This window comes from Molothrus ater, chromosome 3, assembly GCF_012460135.2.
Source record: "Molothrus ater isolate BHLD 08-10-18 breed brown headed cowbird chromosome 3, BPBGC_Mater_1.1, whole genome shotgun sequence".
Classification (NCBI taxonomy): Eukaryota; Metazoa; Chordata; class Aves; order Passeriformes; family Icteridae; genus Molothrus; species Molothrus ater.
Genome location: NC_050480.2, coordinates 91,483,291 through 91,508,027, shown reverse-complemented (window position 1 = coordinate 91,508,027; position 24,737 = coordinate 91,483,291). Strand labels below are relative to the sequence as shown.

Sequence of the window (24,737 nt, the reverse complement as noted above, 5' to 3'; positions counted from 1 at the left end):
TGCTGCCCTTGCAGAGGTGTCATGAAAATAAAGGAGTTGTGCAGAGGGAAAACCCAAGTGGTTGAAAATGTATGTGACTGTAATGTTCTTTAATCTTTGCATACTTTGAACAGTCTGTAAAACCGTCAGTGAGAGCAATGACACCCAGGTGATAAGCAGAGAGGAGGGAAACATTCAGTGGTATGGGTGGTTGTGACATTTCCCCACTCTGTGAAGAAACAACCATGATTGAACCTTTTGAATAGATGTGCCCTGAATGTCCTTGAAGACCCATCTTTCACTTCCAGTGAAATACTGTGGGCTGCATTCATACCAAATAAGGGTTGCTGACTTAAATTCACCTCCACTCACATTTCAGAAGATATCTTCATCTTGTGGCCTGCATGCAAATACCCAGTATTAAATCTCCAGGTGTCACTTTTAACTAATAGCCTGCAATTAGTGTTTGATGGCCCATCAATGCATTATGCAGTTCCTTCCTCTGGAAGAGTTCTCTCTTTCTTTAAATTGCCAGAATTGAAAGAATTATGTTCTAATCCCCTGACTTCATCTAGTTCATTTTGAAACTTAATGTTTTTAATTTAAATCCCCTATTGGGAACTCATTCACTTCCATGGCACCAGCACAGCTAGGTTGCCCTGATTAATTACTAGCACTTACCCTTCTACTTCAGTAAAACCAGTACGATGTCTAATAACTGGAAAGATTTAAACAAATATTTTATGTCATTTCAAATCTGAAGCTCCAAAAAATTCTACAAAATTGAAGAAAGGCAGGGGGCTATAGAGAGCCTGGGTTTAAGAATTGAGAGTCTGTGAGGTTCAGAGCTCATTCAATTCCCAAGCTACTAAATCAAATCCCTACTGGAAAGCCAGCTCACATAGGTTATACAATTCATCAAATAACACAGGTTTAGGAATCAAACACAGGTTTAGGAATCAAATTACGCTTTCAGTCCTGGAGATGCAACAGAGATCCAGATTTACAATTTCTAACATATAGGAGATGTATTTTAAATATCCATGGGTTACTGTAGGAGAGGAAGCTCATGAACATAGCAAAGATTAAACTTCATTCATGTGAATTGTACTGGTGGCAAACATGAAGAACAGTTATTCTAAGCCAGTTTTGGAAATGGACTTTCACACATGGATAAAAACTTAGAAAAAAAACCCAAACAAACAAACAAAGAAAAAAAATCAACCAAAAATGTTACCAAACAAACAACAAAAAAACTATTCCCAGCTGAAATTCAGCTTGATTATCCTTTACCTACAGGACAACCTAGGTAAAAAGTCTAAGACTAATGAAAGGAAACAATCTAAACACTGAGTCTTATAAGAAAAATGGAGATATTATTTTTCCCAAAGTATATACTCATTTTGTTTGCTAATTAGCTGTGATGAGCAGATAAAGGCCCTTTGCCAAGACTTTGCTGAAAGTCTCTTTCCATTCAGTGGTTGGCATAGAGATGAAAAGAGAGTCTTCTTCACAGTGTTCAGACTAAAGCTGCATTTTTGCTCATGCCAGTTAGAGCAGCAAACATTTCTTAAGGTATGGAAGTACCTCACACTATACAATCAAATAGTCAACCATGTTTTGATAAGTTTGATCTTCAGCAATTTCTTCTGCAATTAACTAGTTCACTGAATGAAGATTTTCTCCATCAATCTCCCCATTCACTCATCTCTGTCTCAAGCACACATTTTTCCCATGATGTATCACTGCCACCACCTCAGATGCTCTAAGCAGGGAATCACATACCCAACTTTGTGGCCAGCCAGTCCAAAGACAGTTTTACCCTAACTAGCTTTAAAAGTATAAAATGTACATGTAATTACAATCAGACCTTGATAAAGACATCTTCTGTATGCCCATTATGACTCTAGTGAGCTACCCAAAAGTCAAGGCTCAGATACTTCCTGAGTTGGAGCCTTCTTGGAAAGCAGAGATAAAATTTCCAGGCTAATTTCGTAAATGTGTGTTTAAAAAGTATATTGTTACAGTGACAAACACAGACCAATAAAATTAAATTCCCTATTTTAAAAAATTAGATTATCCATTTTGTTTTTCCTAAGTGTCATTGTTAGTTGACTGTTGTGTCATATTTTCCTAAAACTAACCTTTTCAAAAATCGGTAATTATCTTGAAATACATTCCCTGATTTATGATAAGGAATGGATTACATTAAAAATGGGATGATGATTTAATTTAGATCCCAGGTCCAATTCACCTCTAAAACAGTCTTTGGTTTTGCTTTCTGGGTGCTTAGCAAGATAGAATATTTTTCTCTAAGGACATGATTTAATGATTTATTGAGAGTCCTTAATTCCCACTGAGGTCAAAACTATCACACAAGGCCAGATCCCTGCAATACCTTAAAGGGAACTGGAAAATTTCTGCCAAGGCATCAGTACATTAGAAACAGATAAGAGAAATAGTGGCTTCCAAAAGAAACTTTCACTTCCCAAGCAAAACTGCACCTTTCTTGGATTGTATTTCTTTTTGGTCACTTTTGTGGATGAATGCTGCCATTTTATCTTTTTGGAATTCAGGTGTATGTCTATAAAAGTCAAAGTTGACAGAGCATTTCTTTCAAGAAATATGTGTGTGTGTGTGTGTGTGTGTGTGTGTGTGAGAGAGAGAGAGAGAGAGAGAGAGAGAGAGAGAGGAGAAACAGGAAAGGGTTTGTCCTGGTGTGCTCCCCTGAGGATCAAAAGAAGCTTTTCATCTTTCCTGGATGCTACGACCTTGATGCTACAAAATCGTACACTGATATGCTACCAGAGAAGTCAAGTGCATCCCTGGCCCTGAGTTGTGTTTGCATCGGAGAGCAGGCAGCTTGCTTCTGCCTTGTGGTAGCAGAGGGGTGACACTGCTGACTAACCAGTGACTCCCTTCATTGCAACACCCACAAATGCCCCTGCTTTCAAAAACTGTAATTATCTGCTTCCTCTCTGATGGGCTGATAAATGGGACTGGCTTTGGACAATATAAGAACAAGGTGGTAGTGCTGGACTGCCAAATGAAGCTGCCACAGGGAGCATGAGGGTAGGATTCTTCATATGGGAACAGTGCAAACAAAACCTCTTGGCATTTGCTCTAGAGACTGTTTATTCTGTACCTCTTCTTTCTGCCATAGAAAATCCATGGGGCTCTGCTGGGCTTTCCTCATCCCAGTGACAGCTCCCACAGACTGCTAAGCAACTATTCACAAGATATTTGTTTTCCTGCTCCAAGGGCAAGTTTCCCACCAATGTCTTCATGCACAGTTGAGCTACATAAAACCGTTACCCACCAACTAGCTCAGCTTCATTAACAAAAATTTATTTTCATTAGGTCCTTTTTAATTCTAACTGCTAGACTAGCAGCCAAATCAGTGACAATTACTTATGGACTGTGGAATTGGTTATAGACTGTGTCACCCATGTAGACACATACATAAAGACAGCACAAATTACTTAAGCCTAAATATCTGCCAGCAAATAAGAATCTCACTTTGAAAAGGCATAATACTGTTAATAGGCTCAATCCCAGAAAGATACAGAGTGTGAAATGAATAGATCTAAGCTCAGCAGGAGTGCCTTTTTTTATATCCGCTGCTAAGGTGAAAAACTGTTCCTGAAGCATTGTTCCTGTTCTCCTCCCACTCCTGATGTTCTGTGCCCTACCAGCACACATGCTACTCAGGGAGACATACTACTCCTGTATAATTTGGCTATTCTGCCTCACACCTTAACATCTAGGAAGATTAAAAAAAACCAAACCAAAACAAAAAAAAAAGCATACCACACACACAAAACACAAACAAATGAATAAGCACATCAACCAAGAAACACCCCTCAATTCACTTCTATTAGAACCTCAGGATATACATAACATGGCATAAATAACATAAGAAGTTTACAAACTAATCTGTCTAATTATGAAAAAATTGAGAGAAATAATTCTTATATCAATGAAGGCAGCTGCATATCTCTCCAGACAAATAACACCACCATCACTACTTAGGTACTCCTTTGTACTTAGCACTTTTAAATGATGCTGAGCTATAGATGTTAGTTACACCTATATTGGTAAATTAAACTTGTTAACCATGACTGTGTTAACAAATTGTTGAGAACTGATTATTGAAATTAGACACACCAAATTAGCCAGGGGGGTTTCTAGTAATTTAACTGAAAAAAAGGTCAGGGTCCAAAAAGAAGCTTGAGTATTCCCAGAAATTCATCTGCAGCAAATCAGCCCAAATTGCAGAATGGGCTGCAATGGCTCTGACAGACAAAGGCAAATCTTGCCTTACAACAATGTATGATGAAAACACACAACTCTTGAAGCTTGGAGGTTATGATGAAAACACACAGCTCTTGAAGCTTGGAGGTTATGATGAAAACACACAGCTCTTGAAGCCTGGAGGTTAGCCACAGGTTTTGCAGAGCTGTAGCAAGTGGTGTTACAGGGAACGGTCGCACTTGGGCTTGCTTCACAGGAGGTGCATGTCTGCAGGGAGAGAGAGCTGTCTGCAGCTCTTTGCCCAGAAGTAACTTAAACTCAGTCACGTGGGTCTAACTCACCACTTCTCACCTTTCTGCACTGTACCAGAGGTGCTGGCAAGCAGTCAGGGGGGACAGATCTTCCTGCCCTCTTTTAAGTCTGTTTGGAAACAGGTGTGCAGCTTCAGATCAAGGAATCCACCTCCATGCCAAAAGGGGAGGAAATGCCAAATTGTCAGTACTCTTTCTGCCCACCTGAACCATACATCTAGCTCCTTGTTGAGAGCTGTCTATTTATTTATTAGAAAGATTTACTTTAGGTAGCTACCAGTGCAATGTAATTCTGGAGTGAGTTTTAGAAAGAACAAGCTTTATCAACTTCATGCAAGCACCCTTTGAGTGCCAATCAAACATCGAAAACACAGGCATGAAGAAGAGACAGATCTGGCACAAAGCGTATACAGTACAACAAACCAGTCTGGGGAAGTGCTGGGCCAAATTCACAACCACCTCCACTGACAGTTTATGAAAGTATACCTGTCTGAAATAGTATTTCTGTCACTTTAATTTCCCCATTTCTACATTTGTCATTTTCATCATCTCCTTAAGGATCATTCCCACCTTGTACCAAGATTACAAAAACCTAATGATTATCTCCCTTTTGATCACCTCATGTCCCCCAGCATGGCCCCATGCACCCTGGGCAGCACTTCTGTTACACTCATCCTTTCAACAACAGATTTCCCCCAGTACTTCTGGCCAAGTCTGGCCACCAAGTTGCCTGGTTTTCTTGTGAAGAGTAATTCTGATCATTATCTCATTTGGAGAAAAGAGGAAGCAGAGTTAAAGTATAACAGGGTCTGTTTAGTGACTGAAATGCATCTTATGCTTACAATTATTAACACTTGACTGCATATTATCAAACACCTCCCAGTATAGGGAGTGTTGTATAGGACTGCTTGCTACTGCCAGAGCCATAGCCAGCATTTTATAGCGGACCTGTCAATTATCAGCAGTTTCCTACCAGCAGCTTATTTTAATTTTTTTTTTAATACCTCCCCTTATTTTTCTTCTCACTGAAGTCAGCTGTGAGTCCTCCCACCACTTATGGGTTTCACACTGGTTATCAGGACTGGCAGTACTCAAAGCACAGGAAGTGGGGTGCAGTGACTGTGGATGTCACTGCATGCGTGTGGAACATGACAGTTCATGCGACGGTGGGCATGAACCTTAGCTAAAGTTATGAAAAATGCTTTTTTTACCCTTCTCTGTGCACTCTTCCTCTTAGATATATTAGTTTCAAGCAAAATAAGTTTTTGGGAAGCTGCAGAGAGAAAAGCCTTCTTTTGCACCTTCTAAACATATCTAGAGAATCATTAAGGAAAGAAGAGCTTCTGTTTACAATTTTTTCTTGCTCTTTGTAACTATCATGATTGAAGTTGGGTTACATTGCAAATGAATGTATTTATTTTTTTCTATCATCTGTCACTATATAATCTTACTGTCCAAATTTATTCTCCTTATTCAGAAAAAAAAGAGGGAAGGGAAGGGAAGGGAAGGGAAGGGAAGGGAAGGGAAGGGAAGGGAAGGGAAGGGAAGGGAAGGGAAGGGAAGGGAAGGGAAGGGAAGGGAAGGGAAGGGAAGGGAAGGGAAGGGAAGGGAAGGGAAGGGAAGGGAAGGGAAGGGAAGGGAAGGGAAGGGAAGGGAAGGGAAGGGAAGGGAAGGGAAGGGAAGGGAAGGGAAGGGAAGGGAAGGGAAGGGAAGGGAAGGGTTCTTTAACTTTTTTAAAGAGGATCATTTTAGAGAAAAAAAGTTCTGAATTTTATAAACATAATGAAGTCTCAGAAGTTGAAACCAAACACAGAAGTAGAAATGCATATATATTGTTTAAAATATGCGTGTTATTCTTTGTTTGAAACATCACAAATAAAATGTGTCAAGTCACAGTTAGGCTAATCTTTCACAAGCAAACTGCAGTATGCACCAACATAAAACTGAGACTATCCACAAAGCTAAACCACTTGATTTCATAAGTAACTGCCTTCTGTTTTAAAGACTTCAATTTGTTGGACAAGAAGGAAGTGGTAAGCCAAAGAGTGATTGAAATCTATGATCCATCACCACAGACAGAGCTGATGCATGATCAGTGTGAAAATAGAGAGTAGTAAAACAGAAAATGAGATAATACAGATAGTGTGAGTACAAGATGGTTGCTTATTTGTCTGTGAATCATGAGAAAGTGGTGACTTCATTGCACATGAAACATTGTAAAATGATAATACTTAGGTCTACAGCTTTCACATGACCAAAGGACTGTGCAGGCTGTGAAACTGAAATTGTTCTTGGGAAATAACGCGATTACATCTCAACTGCCCACTGGGGCAGTTATTTCTGGTGGCCATGGATTGCAGGCATTTAGAGGGTAAAATATGCATCTGAAATGATTCCTGCACCATTCTCAGTGGAATGCCTGGTGCCTTCTTTTTATATAGCAGTGCTTAATACAAATACTCAACTAAGAGTTTGTCTCAGAGCACACCAGCAAATACTTCTGTATGCCTGCAGTATAACTCCTGTACATACCCTCAAGTGCCCATTATACCAGTCTAATAATATTTTTCCATGGAAACAGAAATAAACACACTGTTTAAGAAGATGACAAAGGCTATTTTCCTGACAGCTTTTTATAGCAAAAAAAGGTGTATAAGAAGGAGTCTTGACAGGTTAGATATATTTAGGTCATGAAGCCATTTCTTTTCTCCAGCATTTCTATAAATGTCTGCATTTGGCATCTACAGGTGACTTTGACTATGAAAAACTGCCCAAGTTAATATATGCTGTGTTATTCTTGAGCAACATCAGAAATTTCTAAAAAGTATTTCCAAGGCACTGCTAGCACTCCTGCAGAAGTGGTGGAAATTTGGCAATTGCTGTATATGACATGGAAGAGGTATTCACATTCCCTCTGTTATATAGTTGTCTTGAAACCGTGTAAACCTTCTTTAGCCAAATAAATACAGTTGAAGACTGCAATATTTCATTCTGGTACCTCCAGACTGTCCAACTTGTTCTGAACTGAAAATCCAGATTCTTTTCAAGGTAGCCTGACCTATCCTGTTTCAGTAAAAAAGATCTTCTTTTCTTTGAACTTCAGACTTCACTCTTCACAATCCCCTCTATGAAGCAAGAATAAGTTGAATACTGATGAGCCATACTGAAAAGTTGGGGGAAAAAGCCCAAAAGACCACTTCTGTTATCAGAAAAGGTATCAATATTATTTTCTTGCTGACAGATAACACACACACACCACCTGTCACCTTTCCCTGCCAAACAAGTACTGAAAATGTATCTCATATTATTAATACACCTCTTTCTGACATGATGATTAACTATGTTTTCCTCTTTGTCCACATCTGTCTGTAGACACTGGCTGGCCTTGTCATGTCTTGATTTGTAGCTGGAGAAGATACTGTCTCCAGGCACCTCCCTTTCCCCCACCAAATTGAGATGTGTACCTCACAAATCAGCTCTCAAATAACATATTGAGATTAACCTGAAAAACAAGACAAAAATTCAGAGCAGCAAAGGATTTGCCCATTCCCAGAGACATCTTCAATAGCTGAAGTTAAAACAAGCTGCTCAATGCACAATACTGCAATGTACTACAGTGGCCTCTAATCACAAAAAGCTTCTCTCATATACATACTCTCTGTGCTCTGTCACTGTTTGCATGCCTATCCCTGAATATTCTCCAAAACTACTGATTAAAAAAAGAGCTAATAGGACTAATCATTGCTAATTATAATAATTATTAACATTAATTTTTTCACATCCAGAATAGGTTCTATCCTCTCAATTTTCCTTAATTAGAAGGTCTTCCTGAAGTGTTCTTTATTTAATGTGAACATACTGTAGCAGGGTTTCTTATTCCACACACATTTGTGATTTTGAAAGAAAAGAAAAAAAAAAAAGAAAGGGAGACATAACATTATATATAAACCCAAAATTTCAAAATGGTAGAAGGGTTTGAACATAAAAGCCTATATTTATATGATCTACTGTATAACTTAAAGACTGGGGATAAAGCAAATCTCAGCAGAGTTTATTGGTACCCTGCAGTGGAACTGGAACAGTTATAACTCAGCAGACACCTTACAGGCCTGGACATCCATGTGTTTTTCAGCAGATTTAAACTGTTCAGCATTTGACAATTTTTATTACTTGAGCCCCTGGTAATGATACAAAACAACAAAGGAATCCAATGCACAGATCTCTATTCTGCTATCTGAGTTTGCTCTGCATATAAGAAAGTAATTCAGCTCAGAGATTTCATAGAGAACCTAAAACCTGCAGGACTTTTCAAGAGATTAGGATCTCATGTCCATGAACCCAGCACCAAGGGGTATAGTTGTACTTTTCAGTAAGAGAGGGCCAGTGTGGGAACCACACACTGGACCCCTGATCAGTTTCCCCATGAAGTCACTTCTCACCTCTGGTTTGGACTACTTTAACAAGCATTCTTCTGGGCAGTGCCTGGGCATCATAGGAGCTGCTCTCAGTTCATGATGGTCAAGGGTACATTTGTTTTGGCTCTCTCCCAGCAATGCAGCCTTGTAACAGCATCCTAGTAGATGCTGCATCTTTGAACACACCACATCCTAAAGCATAAAACATACACCTTCTAATTTGTATGCTAAAAACATTCGTCTGGTGGGTTGTAACACAGACCCTGTATTATTTCAGGCAGTCTGAACAGCTAAGAGACATAAACATGTCTTAAGGCCAGAGGGTGCCCAGGAGACCTTAAAGCCAGTTTATACTTAGCGCCCATTTGAGATGGTGCATTGGACATATGGTCCCAGGGTCTGATCTGTGCCTGTGATGTTTTCAGCAATACAGGGATTGCATAATGCCCACTCTGTCTTCCTGGATGCCACAAAGTCCCAGCCGGAGGCTGCCCCTTGTAAAATCCAGTCTTTCAGGTTACAGTTTCTTAACATGGAGATGCGCACGTACACACAACTCAAGCTATCATTTTACAGCACAAGAGATCCTCTGCACGAGCACATGGCATATGCAATCAGGCTGTGTTTATTCCCTCTGGCTCTGAGGCCATCTGGCACTAGTGAGTCTATTACCATCCAAATAAGGGTGCCCACATCCAAACTACATGTTAGGCATGGTGCCTGGCCCATGCTAATTCTCAAAACATGCCCAGGAACTGTTTGGAAGAGGCCTGGGCTGACTGCCCAGGGACAAACCATTCCAGGGACTGCTCAAACAATTTAACAGTGTAGACAATGGAGTTAGTGCCTGGGTCTGTCTTCTGGCACTGTGTAATTTCCAGTATTAGCAGAGCCTGCAAGTGCAAGGAAAAGGCCAATTCCTTCATGGGGCACACTTCTCTCTGACTGGCATAAAGTACTTCAAATCTACTGCATGTTAAGAGTGTCTTCAGAGATCAAAAGATTTCTGGAAGTCAAACTGTATCCTGGAAACACTGCAGATTGAATACTTGAATGTATAATAATGAACTGATACAGGAAAGATCCATTTGTAATATTTGTCTCTGTATGTTCAATACAAGTGGGCAGAGCTCAAGAGGAGCGCAGGCAAGCCAAGAGGTATGCAGAGGAACAGGCTTGCATGAGCAAAGACATAAAAGCATTCAGCTGAGGAACTTAAAGCCAAACAGCTTTCAGGATGTTGGAATATCACATCCATAGTCGTGACATGGTTTTCACTCCTTTGGTTTTCTCAGATTTGTGAGGAGACCACTTACAAATAAAGGGAAAGAAAAAAAAGAGAGGCTTTAAAGGTTCTTCATTCCAACTATGTACCCTGTAGCCATTTTAAACAAAGTAAGATGGGCAAAAAAAAAAAAATCATATTTTCCCATTTATTCTAGCTTGAATGCTAAGAAACTGAAATAGAAGTTTCTATAAATGTGAATGTTTTTCAGAATCAACATTCATTGATATACCAGAACACAAGATGCTTTCAAAACCCCATTTCTTCTTTTTTGTAGTTTGTCCTAGGAAATGGGATAGTGGATGGCTTCTGTAATAACCAAAGGCATTTTCTGAAACAATCAAAAATATAGTTGTCTTCTTCGCTTATCAGCACACATGTAAACCCACAGGACAGTGGCACTTCACATGACAATAACCAGTGTACAGAAACTTGAGTGTGGAAAGGATTCCCCTGGGCTCAGCTGTCTGCGACTGCAGCTGACCATGCCAAATGGTTCCAGATATTTATGAAGCTCCATCTTCATAACTAGGTCATTAGCCTCCAAGACAGAGATGTTCCTGAATTTTAACTCTCTGACAGTCAGAAACCTGAAGTTACTCACAGCACCATTGCTCCTCATTGTCATTGCTGAAATCTTTGTGCACCCCCCTTATGTTCACAGAGACAAGGCCTTCCCACTCTCAGACTTGGGACAAACAAAATCCAAAGAACCAAAGTTCTTTGCACTGTTAATGGCAAACCCTCAATAACTTAACACTTATTTTCGACAAGAGGTTATCTCGTTCGGTTATCTTGTTCAGATACAGAACAGCTTGGCACAGCCATCCTTTGAAGAAGGTTGCATTTTTTCTCTTTCACACCAACCGCTTTCACTCTTTTTTCTAGTACTCTCAAACTACTCAAGTCAGACTAATGGACATGAAATTTTTGCTTTCCCTTTCATAGATACGGGTATTACAGCAAGCGTGAATATAAGGATAATCTCATGAGCTCACAAAAACAGTGTTAATGAAAATCATAGTTCTTCTTTATCCTTTATATTTCCTTGTTTCTTTTTTTCAGGTTTATTTCTGGGGATTTTTTGAAGTGTTTTCATTGGTTGGGGGTTTTTAATTATAATTTGTATAAAGGAAGTGTCAGAAAAAGAAGCTAGTACAATAGTGCAGAAAAACATTGAACATTTAATTTTTAACCTTAAGCTATGCTCTATCTTAAATTATAGAATAAAGACCTCCCAGTTAAAAGATAAGATTTTGTCACTGACATTTTTATGAAGAAAAACATACAAAATCCAGGGGTTTCTTTGAGAATTGGCAAATCCCACTGAATGAAAATCCACAGGAGTCTCATTGTATTAGTGCAGTGCAGGTATTAGTCAACTCGTTCAATTCACTTGCAAGGCTCAGTATGTGTCCTTCTGCTTCTAAAGCTGAACTGGTCTTAGCAGATCGTAAAAGAAAAGGCACTTCTTTCCCCCATTACTGAAAAATCCTTAAGTAGACTCATGGATTTAATTTAAAGTATCTGGCAAAATAAGCATTCAGTGGAGGAAGTTGCAGCTGAAAACAATTTACTTGTGAATGCTATAAGCAATTAAAAAAAATATTTGGACTGGAAGTTAGACTCTAACCATAACTAGCAGACATTCATCCACCCAGATTTGCTGAGAAATTGTCAAGGTAGAGCTGCAGGTACCCTAGATCTGTGTGTGCTGACCACTACATCGTGCATCCCATGTGTGTGAATCACGTGAGCCGTATCACACGTTCGTCATCTGAGTTTCTGACTGCGGGCGCTGCTTTCGAGCAAACCGCAGGCAGAATTGCTGTTACAATTATGCCAGCATTTAACCTCATTTCAGTTCATTTATATTTAAGTTTTGCTGTCTTTCCAGAGCCGTGCATCGCTTACGACAGCTACTGTGTTTGGGTTAAGTTTCTGTATTCCTTCCAAGTTTGTGTAAATCACAAGCTGTGGCTGTCTGGTATCCAAATGGACTTTTTTTGTCGTAAGCGGCTTCTACCATTTCCATCAAACACAGGCCTTCTCTTACTTTTGACACCTATATAACTGCAATTATTTTTTTCCCTCAGTTCTTTTGATTTTCCCTAAATTTTTCTTAATATAATTCTGTGTGCCTTTTACCTTTCTGCCTCCATCTGCTTTCTGAGATTACAATTCTCACACTTTCCTTTCCTCTAGTGTCCTTTCTTAATATCGTTGTCTTGTATAATTTCTAAAAGTAGACAAACATAAACGCCAAGCTGCACATACACATAGGTATTTGCATTGATTTCCAGTGTAACTACATTATCTACCTTTACCTTTATCTACCTTTTGTTTCATGCTTTTCTGGTCGAGGTTAGTTCTGTTTGGTTCTTTGTGGCCTACCTCTTCAGTGAGCACTCAGATTTATGCAGAAATTCATTCAAGATTTCTGTGAAACTGAATAGATAAACTCTCCAAGGTACGAACCATTTGCTTCTCTCACATTTGTCTTTACTTGTTTTTGTAGAGTGCTATGCATGCCTAAGTTTAAAATACTAAGCATAAGGACCAATGCCATTAATTCCTCAAACCGCAAAGCCTCATGGCAGGTTGATTTTCAGGTGAATACTCTGCGTAAGCTCAGTTTCCCTCAGTCTGGGGGACAGGATAGCTCCAGGGACTGGATTCATGCCTCTCTTCATTTAAACTTGGTGAGGTATCAAATGTCTGGATGAACGTGGCATATTGCAAATTGTTATGTTAACCTACTTGAGAGATGCCCAACAAAAGCAATATTTTGAACCTTTTTCATCTTCAAGTGACAAAACTTGTTGTGAACATGGTAGCCAAGTTGACATTTCACACACACACACAAAAACTCCCAGTGACCCCTGGTGCTGCTGCAGACAAGAGTCTGCAGAGAAAGATTGCTTTTGGAAAACTATTCTGGGAGCTGATTTTGTCATCAGCAGAATCACTCAGTTTCTGGTTAATATCTATAGTAATTCAGTACACAGAAGCAATTTATATCAATGATACCGAACTGTCTCATATAGAATAACCTTTCTCAGAACAGCTATACATATCTAGAAAAAAAAGAAAAAAATTATCAATCCTTACTCCAAGATTAATCTGCCAAAAAGACAGAGACCAGAGATTACTTACGAGCTGTGTACAAGGAACATTCTTCTTCCCATTTTGGAGGTGTACTCGGCAACAGTGTTGAGTCCCCATCTTGATGAACTCACGATTGCTCAGGCCTCCCTTCTCTCACAGCTCTTTCTGTGCTTGTGGTTTGGCAGCTACAACCCTCACCCTGTAACCTAAGGTGAGACTCAGTGCACACTTAAGAAGAGCTCTCAAAAGGAGCAGTTGAAGACTCTGGCATGATGGGACCTCCCTGAACGCTCAGCTCTGTGGAAACACTAGCATCCCTCAACCCCATCAGTTACAGACTGAGAGACCCTTCCCCATCACCCAATCCTTCCACCACCACAGTTTTCTTCTGTTCTTGACCTACTTTGCACAAATATTCATTCACTCCTCACTGACAAAACTACAAATCGCAGTTTCCTTTCTCTCCTTGCCTTTGTCTCCTGAATCCTTTCTCTAGATGTACATCATCCATTTCTCAATTTTAATGTCGTGTTTTGTCACTTATAAATAGACATCTCTTTGTGTCTGACCTTGGTTTGCAAAGCCTTCTCCGCCCTATGGCTGAGGAGAGGCCATTTTGGTCTTTCTGGTTTTGCAGTTCTCCCAAGAATATAATTTCCTTGGGAAAAGGAAGAAGCAAAATTAAAAAAAAGAAAGCAAATCTTCCCCTTCATATCAAAATCCATTCATCCACTTCTAATTTTAGTTTCCCTTAGTGAATGAGACCCTGTAATTAAAACATTGGCAGATGAGAATATTATAGAGCCTTGCAGTTGAAGTGAACATTATTGTAAAACGTAATAATTTTGTGTCTGACAGTCTAGTAAACTGACTGAAAACATGTAGGACCATCCAAACTAAGGCTTGCAAGGACCAGCTTACACTGCATGATTCAGACTCTGTTTCCACAGGTAGTATTTGCAACAGGACTGAAACAAACATCCAGCTGATAGAGGCCAAATTACCAGGGCCAATGCTGACCTCTACCAGCAGATGTTTTAACTTCCTTTTAACAGGACTGCCATATATCTTTCTTGGAAACCTTTCATTCACAGATGTGTTGAATGTCAAGTTACAGGACCTTTGCAGAACAAAGCTGCCAAAAGCATTTCCTCCCACCACCTAAGCATCCATATTTCACATATCTGTCATTTTCCTAACCTGGTTAAAAGGATTCAAATTACTAAGTGCCATGCTCAACCAAACAAATTCCAGTGTCCATAAGCATTTTCGTTAGTAGTTCCACTTACAGGAGACTCCCTACAGGCACTCATTCCTATCCTTACTGCCTTTCATTTCATTAGCCATTCCTTCCATCCCCAACCCCATTTCTGTTCCAACCCTAAACACAGTTGCACCAACAAAACTGAGGCAGCTGTGAGCAGCACTGCAGAGGAAGGAACAAATGCCTGGGGAAGAAGATTTTAATGTGCAACCTCTCTTAAACATGATTTATGAAGACCAGATTGTTTCAAAGAGGAGCTATCCCATGACACAGAAACAATCTAAACATTTTACAGATGACATATACCTGATCTGTGACAGAGCTAAACAGGGATTTTGCCCTTATTACATCAGCAAGAGGCAAGGGTGCAAATCCTAGTCAGTCTTCTACCCACCTGTTCTAGAGATTTTAGCCTAACAACTGAAATAATACAGCAAATACTTTTGTCAAGTAGAAAAAAAAGGAGCAAAGCTCAGGAATATGGGTAAATGTCAAAAAGCAGAGCCTGGAAGGTCATTAACAGTTTTATCAATCCCTAGAAAATTAGCAAAGATGTGAAACCCCAGAGGACAGTCTGTTAGTTCTCAACTTTTTCCCCTCATCTGCCTTACAATGCAGAAGATATAGCTGCATGTATCATCATTACATCGTTAAGTTTTCTCTCAGACTGAATATGAGTCAGAATTCTCACAAAGCAAATCAGGCCTTAGAGAAGGTGGAAGGAGAAATGGATCATGTGTCTTCATGAGGACGAGTATCCTTTTCTTATGAGGAGAGACAACAGGAGCTGGGCCTGTTTAGTCTAGAGAAGACTGAGAGGCAATCTCATCAAAACATACAAACATCTTAAAGGTGGGTGCCAAGAGGATGGTGACAGATTCTTTTCAATGGTGCCCAGTGACAAGATGAGGAGCAATGACCATAAAATAAAACACAAGCAGTTCCACCTCAACATGAGGAAGAATTTCTTTACATTGAGGGTGTCAGAGCCCTGGAAGAGGCTGCCCAGGGAGTTCATGGATCTTGCTCTCTGGAGAATTCCAAACCCACCTGGACAGGTTCCTATGTAACCTGCTCTAGGTTACCCTGCCTTGCCAGGTACTGGATGATCTCCAGAGGTTGTCTCCAACCCTAACAATTCTGTGATTCATGTCACACTGTCTGGAGATAGGAATGCAGGGCTGTGCTTTCTTCTAAAATAAGGAGGGAAATGGAAGACACTGGCTGCTTTTTGCTAGGATTTATGCAGTTTAGTAATTCTTGGCTTTGTTGTAAATGCAGGGGAAACATTTTTATGTAAAGAAATAAAATAGGCTTATTTAAATGGAAAATACCGTTTGTTTTTTAAACTTTCCAAACCAGTTTCAAAAAATCTCTACCTCTGCACTCCTAAATCCCTATCTTGCATTCACATTTTACTGATGCAACACTATGGAGTAAAACATGAATAGAAGTATTTAAATTGTGTTGTTTCAGTTTTAATCTGATTCCTCTGTTAGCACCTTAACAGCTCTTTCTGGAGGGGAATTCTGTTGTCACAAAGCTCCTCTAGGGTTTTCCTGGTAAATTTGCTGGGCCTCCCTGTCCCTGTACAGATGATGTGTTGTCCTGCTCATTTTGATATTAGCTATCCAAAGGGGATGGTGTATTAATTGATGATGGGCTTAGTTTTCAACCTTCAATTATAGTTTTCGCTTAAATGTTGCAGGACCAGCCTGTTTAAAGTCTCCTTAATATTAAAATTTGGGGTGTTTTGCCTCTAGTGAGTGAATCTGGGCTACAGCTGAGAGACGTCCAGTATTTCTTGTCTCTCGTGATCCACAGAGCAGAAGTTCAGTCAGTGGAAGCAACTCGCTGTCATAAATATGTCTTTCCCCTGGTCTCAACTGCATGTATTGCATCATGTCAGGAGGCAGACAGTTCTCTCACCTATTCCTCCAGCCTTCCTTGGGAGCCTTCAGTCCCTTTTACAAACTCATTCCTCATGCCTGGAAATAAAGGGTTAGTCTTCCAGATTCCAGCTGAAATAATGTGTTGTGCAGACTATGAAATCCAGGATCTCTCTTGCATGTCCCCTCCTCCTGAGAAGGAGTTCACTGTCTTAATCCCAAGAGATTTTAATGTGCAAACTACATGCCAGAGGAGAACACTACACACCCATCCAATGTGCACAGAAAGGAGGATGAATCCACTAATATGTTGCTACATGACATGAACTTGCTGCTTCTTCCCAGGAATGTTGCCAGTGAAGGTATTCAAGGTCATCTTGCACAGAAAAGAGACATATCACACTCACATGAATGATTGTTCCTTGAACTACAGCTAACTTCACAGAAAGATGAGTTAATCTTGGCCAAGTTAAAATAAAATATTCCAGAGACTAAAAGTATTGTGCAGAGGGAAGCTACAGAAGCTGTCCAAATGGATAATTAACAGTACAAGGAATAGTGGATAAAATATTATTGGTGGAGAAGAGCTTAGAAATTCAGTTAGAGACAAGAATTTAATTGTATTCTATCATTTCAAAAGCAGGCATCTATAGCACCAGTCTGATACATGTGGGTCTCCTTTGTTTTGCCCTGAAGGATATTCCCCAGCTCATCTAGATACTCCTTGGCTTACTTTTAGTTTAAGTCTACATTAAGTTCGGATGTGTATGTGGACATTCTTGTCAGTCATATTGCTATAATTTGTTAAAGAACACTAAAAGTGAGGCTACCTGAATAAAAGTGTACAAATCATATTAGACTCAGTGGGAGCTTCTGCTCAGTTTGATCCAAACACAGTAGTTTATACAGCAATAATGCATAGTAAAATAGGTAGAACAGATTGCTATGAAATCTCAGTGTTCAGATTATGTACATGAACTTATATCTTATCATCTAGGATTAATATCTTTACAGTGCAAAATCATTTCCTCTGCATCCAAATTTCTAACCATTAATGTCATTCAGGCATCCTGAATTGCTGGTCTATAGAAGTCAAACAATACTTTAAATTTACTTCTGGGTGCATAAAGATTTTCATAATCAGAGCTCTTTGTATTAAATGTCATTCATATTTGATAAGTAAGTGGAAGACAGCAATCCCCATCCAGGGGTATCCATCTCATCAGCTAGTGTTGAATCCCATAAATTTTATGTGCACTAAATTACTTTTCTTGGTTTCTAACGTGTAAAACCTGTTCAATACTTGTCGTACTGTAGCTACAGTTATAGTTTTTCTGGATCAGTGCCTACCCTGGGCAGAGCAGCAGTCACAACACAGATCATTAAAATGGATCAACTGTGGCCCTAAGGTCTGGATCCACTTTGCAGGAGTAATTCCTTCTGACATCCTTGCCTTCTCTTCAAAGTCTCACTACCTCTTAGCAGTTCTCCTCCCTTACAGGAGGTAGGTCCTTCTTCTGAGGAAATAGCTCATAGTATACGTTTCAAGTAATGAATTCCAAAAGGAACACAACCTTCTAGCCCACAGGCTCTTGGGTATCTGACCTGAATAAATGGGACTGCAAGCCCCTCAAACTGTGTAATCATCTCCCTTGGGCACAAACCAATTTAACACTAAAATAAATTCCAACATGATTCACAACTAAGTGTTTCATTTGTTGTGAGCAAAGAGTTCTCAGAATTTCAGTTCCCATAGGGAGAGGGAGAAGGGATATTTTAACTATCAACCACAGTTTGGGGCAAAATAAGCACTGAAACACTTCCCCAGAAGTGATAGGTTGGGGTTTTTCTTTCTTCTGTTTTTTTTTCTCAACTTGATTTTTCCATCTGTAGGTGAGAAAGATGGTGAGAAGGCAGCAGAACACAGATATGGTGATGGAAGCTGGAAAAGAAGTAAGAAGGATTGTGTTAGCACTTGCATCCAGTCTCAACTACAGAAAATATCATGAGCTCCTGTGGACTGAAATGCTGTAGATGTATACAATGCATGCACTTACACAAGCCAAAGAAACCCTTAGCTTGGTTTTTCTTTTTTTTTTTTTTTCTCTCAGCACCAGAAACACAAGTTTCGGAGTTTCGCCCCTTGCTAGAGGCCTGAACTCTTCTTGTGCACAGTTTAGAGTATGATTCAGACTAAGTTCTTTTTTTTGTCACTGGCCCCATTACCTAATGTTTTGCAGTCCTGCCCAATAAAGATTTATTCATCTCATATGTTCCTGGTTGTGACCTTATGTTGGGCTGCAGTTGGACTGCTTTGCACTCCAAGGCTCTTTCCTCAGCATTCCAAACCTGGGAGCTGCTGTGTCTGGGAAGACCAGCCTGCAGAACCTCACTGGACAGTAAATCAGCCCTTGAAGGCCCAAACTTTTTCAATCAAACATTCAGCCTCACCTGTTTTGTTATTGCACTAATACTGCCCTGAGGAAAATCAGAAATAAGAGTCAAATATATTTCAAATATGTTATTTAACTGAAGCATATTTTCTTAGATTTGGTTTGAATATTGCAACGCTTAACTTTTCTTTGAACCTCCCTATGTGCTGCTTATGATGAAAGTATCAAAACCAAATTTTCACTGAAAATAGGAACCCACCATGAGGTTTTACATGACTGAAGTGGGCACTGTACTCAGTGGGCCAGCCCCCTGATCCAGACTTATTTCACACTGGAGTTTTCTGCAGCAAAATCTCATCCTTTCACAAACTGTGTGCAGCTGTGCAGTTCAGAAAATGTGACTCAAAAGTTTTCTTGTAAAGCATTTCCCTCCTTCACTCTCTCTTGCTGGCCAGAAGTTCATGAGGATCATCCCCACATTTTTTTTAATCCCTTCAGCATTTAGTTCCTCAATCCAGCTATTTTTCCTTCCTGGTGAAACCCCATGACAAATCTTGTACTGAGAACTACCAGCAACACTTCTTTCTCTGCTCAGGGAAAATCAATGATTAACACAGGAGAGGCTCAGTGCTCACATATCTTAGGAAAGGTGTTGTTTCAGTATCATGAGATACTCAGGTCCTAATAGTTATTTGACAATGATCAAAAGATCTGTGATATTAATTGCAGCTAATTTCTCCTACTCACTATGCCGAAAGTGAAGTTCAAACTGTGAAGGATTAATGGCCCTTTGCTACTTATGACGTTCTTTATGGCTAATTTGTCCCCATCCATCAAGCTTGGTTCACTCATGTATTCAACAAAATGAGCAAGGCTTTAACTATCATGGAAGGTGAGTTAATACAAAATAATGAAAGCTATTTCTTAGACACTCTGAGGAGCTCAGTACTTGAATCTTTCAACTTGCATTTATTTACCCAGATGACCATTTAATGCAATCTTCCATTTTCCTTTATTCATTTTGCTCAATATATAGTTTTCTCACATATTTCACTATCTGTAAAAACAGTCTAAGACACCAAGAACATAAAAAAATAAGCCATCATTATTATTATACCAGTGGTTTTGATAGGAGGAGGTGGGGCTGGTAAAGAAGTTGTTTAATCTGCACTGTATTCACTGACTTTACAAGGGACCTATCTTTTGCTCTTGGCTTAAGTCACAGAAAGTTGTGGTTGAGGTGCTACCACTATCTGAAAAGTACTTTTTATTGATCTGAGAAAGAACATATATGGAGACTGCAATCATTGTGTATTTCCTCAAAAAAATCATAATATCAAACCTTTCCTTCAGATTCTCACTGTGAGAGAAAATTCAACAGTGTTTCACGTAGAAACCTCAGACTTAAATAATAATAGTTACAGAAAAACAGTTTTTAAACAGGATTGCATTTCACAGCTTCAGAAAAAAACGTGAATTCACCTCACTTTGTGTGGATTCTCTAAACAGGGAAATCAAATTCCCTTTGGATTCTTCCCCTCTGAGCAAGGATGAGAGTGAGTCATCCTCCATTTGTTTGTCTTTGATGACAAATATTACTCTCAACTTACAAACAATGTCAGCAAGAAAACAGAGCATCTGGAGCTTGTTCAGTTATGCTTCTATCTTTCCAAAATGCTACATAATAAATATGCATATGGTTAATTTTGGACACTTGAATACCTCCACTGGCTTTAGCTGGGATGATTCTAACACTAAAATTCGCTGAATGAAGTCCATCATACTTATTGAACCTGTGCCACATTTGTGGTAGTAATGTGGCATTCATGGCAGCAAGACAGACCTTGAAATTCTTTAGTTTAGACATGCTCTTCTGGGAGCACCATGACATTCAGGATTTAACATAACTACTTATGCTGAAGGTGCCACCTATACCCGGATGGCTAGGTTTTTGGACAAACCACACTGTCCCCCTGCAGAGAGCACTGCTAAGACTGCCACTCTTGCCTTTGAAAGCTGGTAATTCCCTTTGTGCACCTGTGAGTCCAAAATGCAAGGTATATGATAGAAACCTTGTGAAAACATAGCCCACTCTGCAGCAAGCAATGGATCTAGTCTGGAATTTCATGTCTTCTTTCTTCAGTGATTCAATTACAGTGCTATCTGAAGCAGTGACGAAAACAGAATGCTGGAACTTCAGCTATCCAATTTAAAGGCAAATAATTCCCTACCAGACTACAAAATGCTGCAACAGAAACTATGAATATTAATGTATTGCAGTTTCAGCACTCAGAGTCTTTTCTCCTTGCTGTATTTTGCCCTGCTGAGCAATGAAATAGGTGTTCTGTAGCACCAGGCTCTTTTCACAACAGACAGGATGAAATCGTTTCCTTGGTTAGACAGCTCACCCTTGAGGTATGCTCTAAGCATATCCTTTTTTGCACATCTACACTGCAACTTCCAATTAGGGAGGAATATAAGCAGCAAGAGTCAGCAGGGGAGAGAATAAGAGGTTCTTTGTCATCAGACAGAAAATTCCTTGCTGAAAAAAGGTTAGGATTCGGCATGTCAAAGTTCCTTTGCTTCTAGTCATGTGAGAGAATTCACATACATGTGCATGACTGACTTCTTTCCTAGAGCCTGTTGGAACTACAGCTCTCAGAACTTGGACTATTCAAAGAGTTGGGAATGTTTGTTTGATCCTCTGCAGTAACACTTTTATAGAGAAAAGCTTTCTTCTCCCAAGAATATTTTCATCTGCAAATGCAACACAGCCTCTTCTCCATCTGATAGAGGTTTTCCACTAAATTCAATCTGAGCAAAATAACTAAGCAAATCCTACTACCTGTTGCTGTGTGCTGATCTTTTTTAGTCATTCCTAATGCAATACAAGATGAAAAAAAAATATTTTTAAAGTAGGGGACAAAAATACACTGCATGGGATTATTTCCAAGTTGGTGCTCACCATCAAAGGTTGAGATGGCTGGACAGTGCTAAGGCAACACCAAGCAATTAACAACTCAGATTAAATATCCAACAAAGCTCCATCTCAGCTGGGATTCTAAACCATGCCCTTGAGCAAACCTTTGGGGAAACCACCAGTAACACTCCTTTCCTCATAGTTCATGACTTTTTTCTGAGAATACAAAATTATTTAATTATTTTCAAGTTTCACAATATTCTAGTCTTTATTCATGTTTGCAACAGATTGCAATACCTTAATGATGTGCCTGCTGTTTGCTTGGAAGCAGAAAGGCTAAGCAGCACCTAGCTCAATCTAGCACAAAATCTGAAGCAGATTTGGGGTTAAGTTTGAGCCCTTCATGCCACCTTTACAGTTTCTGAGTTTTTCTTTAACTTTTGGCTTTGTAGCCTCAAAGTAACCTCAGTCAAAATATCTGAGCATTGTCAGGTTTCAGGTCAAAAGTATGTCAAAAGTAGAGTTTTACATGAATCCGACCCAACAGTAAATCCCTCTCTGCACTTGATATTAAACATAAGCTTCCTTGAAAAGTTTTAGGTTTTGTGGTGAATATTTCTCACAGCTCTAGGCTGAATAAAGCTGGAATGTTATACTCCTCTCAGCAGGTTTCATCCAAAGCCCAGCTACTTTGACAGACAACCTCCTGACTGGGAGGAGAATGGTTCAAGGCAAAGACTTGCTTGGTGTCCAGTCAGATTCTGGAGCATTATGCACAGGACAGTGACAGCCAGAACAATAAAACAAGACACCAATGGTTGCTCTTCTTTTCCACTTACTATTTTCAAGTAGCAAATACTGAGGGGAATGAAACACTTATCTTCTTTTAGACTCATTACTACAATAAACAACCTTTTAGAGTCACAGCAACAAATAATTTCTGCAGTCTGTTAAAAATAGTCAATTTTTCACCCTTAGAGGGAGTCTCAACTCCCCATTTCAGCTGCCACCTACCTTCAAGAATGCCCCAAGCCTCTTCTTTCTTCTGTGTATCCCAAGAAAGTCTACTGGATGGTTAAATTTCTGTAAATAGGTACCACACAGCTTCCTTTATCCCAACTACACAGAGCACCAGCATAGGCAAATTCTGCACCAGAGGGACCTTAGAGCAGAGATTACAGAATCGCTGAATGGGTCAGGTTGAAAGGAACCAGAGTGGGTCATCTCCAGAGAGGGAGGTTCCACAGCCCCTTTGGGCAACCTGTTCTAGTACTTGGTCACACACAGAGTAAAGAAACTTTTCTTCATATTCAGATGGAACTTCCTGTGCTTCAGTGTCTGCCTGTTGCATCTTGGCCTACTGCTTGGCACCACTGAGAAGGGCCTGGAAACATCCTCTGGCACCCTCCTTTCAGATACTCAGAGACATTGATGCGATGCCTCCCAGCCATTTTCTCTCAAGGCTAAACAGGCTCAGATCCCTCAGCACTTGTAAGAAAGATGTTTCAGTCCCTTAATTACCTTTGTCATTCTTTGTCACCTGCTCCAGAAGCAACTGGATGCACAATTTTCCAGATTCAAACATGCATAAACCAGCCAACAAAAGACCTGACAAGATTTTTGTCAGAGGTGTGATATGACCATGCCCAACCTATGCCTGTGCAAGGGGATTCTGGTGGGTCAATCACATGAGCGAAACTGTAAAGACAGTAGCTTTGGGTGGCAGGTAGGCCCCAAACCTCAGGACAGAGATCACAGGATCACTAGGTTGCAAGAGAGCTTCAGGATCATCAAGTCCAACCCATGCCCTAACACCTCAACTAAACCACAGCACTGAGTGCCACATCCAATCTTTTTTTAAACACATCCAGGGATTATGACTCCACCACCTCCCTGGCCAGACTATTCCAGTACTTTATCACTCTTTTTGTAAAAAACTTTTTCCTAATATCCAACCTATATTTCTCTTGGCACAGCTTCAGACTGTGTCCTCTGGTTCTGTCAGTGGTTGCGTGGAGAAAGAGACCAACCCCCACCTGACTACAGCCACCTTTCAGGGAGTTGTAGAGAGTGATAAGGTCACCTCTGAGCCTCCTTTTCTCCAGACTAAACAACCCCAGCTCCCTCAGTCTTTCTCACAGAGGCTTGTGTTCCAAGCCCCTCACAGCCTCGTTGTCTCCTCTGGACTTGCTCAAGCGTCTCAACGTCCTTCCCAAACTGAGGGGCCAGAACTGGACACAGCACCCAAGGTGTGGCCTCACCAGTGCCAAGTACAGGGGAAGGATGACCTCCCTGCTCCTGCTGGCCACACCATTCCTGATACAGGCCAGGATGCCCTTGGCCTTCTTGGCCACCTGGGCACACTGCTGGCTCATGTTCAGCAGGCTGTCAGTACCCCCAGGTCCCTTTCTGCCTGGGCACTGTCCAGCCTCACCATCCCCAGCCTGTAGCACTGCAGGGGGTTATTGTGGCCAAAATGCAGGACTTGGCACTTGGATTTATTAAACTTCATCCTATTGGAGTCTGCCCATACGTTCAATCATTTCAGGTCTCTCTGCAGAGCCACCCTACTCTCCAACAGATCGACACATGTTCCCAGATTACTGATGTCCACAAATTTACCAGTGAAAGACTCAATCCCCTCATCCATGTCATCAATAAAAATATTGAACAGAACTGGCTCTAGCACAGACCCCTGAGGGACACCACAGGTGACTGGCCCCAGCTGGATGCAGCACCATTCACCACCATTCTCTGGGCCCAGCCATCCAGCCAGTTCCTAGCCCAGCAAGGAGTGCTCCTGTCCAAGCCATGGGCTGCCAGCTATCCCAGGAGTGTGCTGTGGGAGACAGGGTCAAAGGCCTTGCTGAAGTCCAAACAAACATCCACAGCCTTTCCTGCATACAGCAGGTGGGTCAC

At 40.4% G+C, this 24,737-nt stretch overlaps 1 long non-coding RNA gene across 2 annotated transcripts in view; it reads left to right on the top strand.

Annotated features, from left to right (window-relative positions):
* LOC118685146 (uncharacterized) overlaps positions 1-18,774 on the top strand; it is a 50,820-nt gene extending 32,046 nt beyond the window's left edge. For both annotated transcript variants that reach the window (XR_004979931.2, XR_004979932.1), the window contains exon 5: positions 18,399-18,774. This is a non-coding gene — a long non-coding RNA (uncharacterized LOC118685146). The remainder of the gene's footprint in view (positions 1-18,398) is intronic.
* Positions 18,775-24,737: the final 5,963 nt, after the last annotated feature.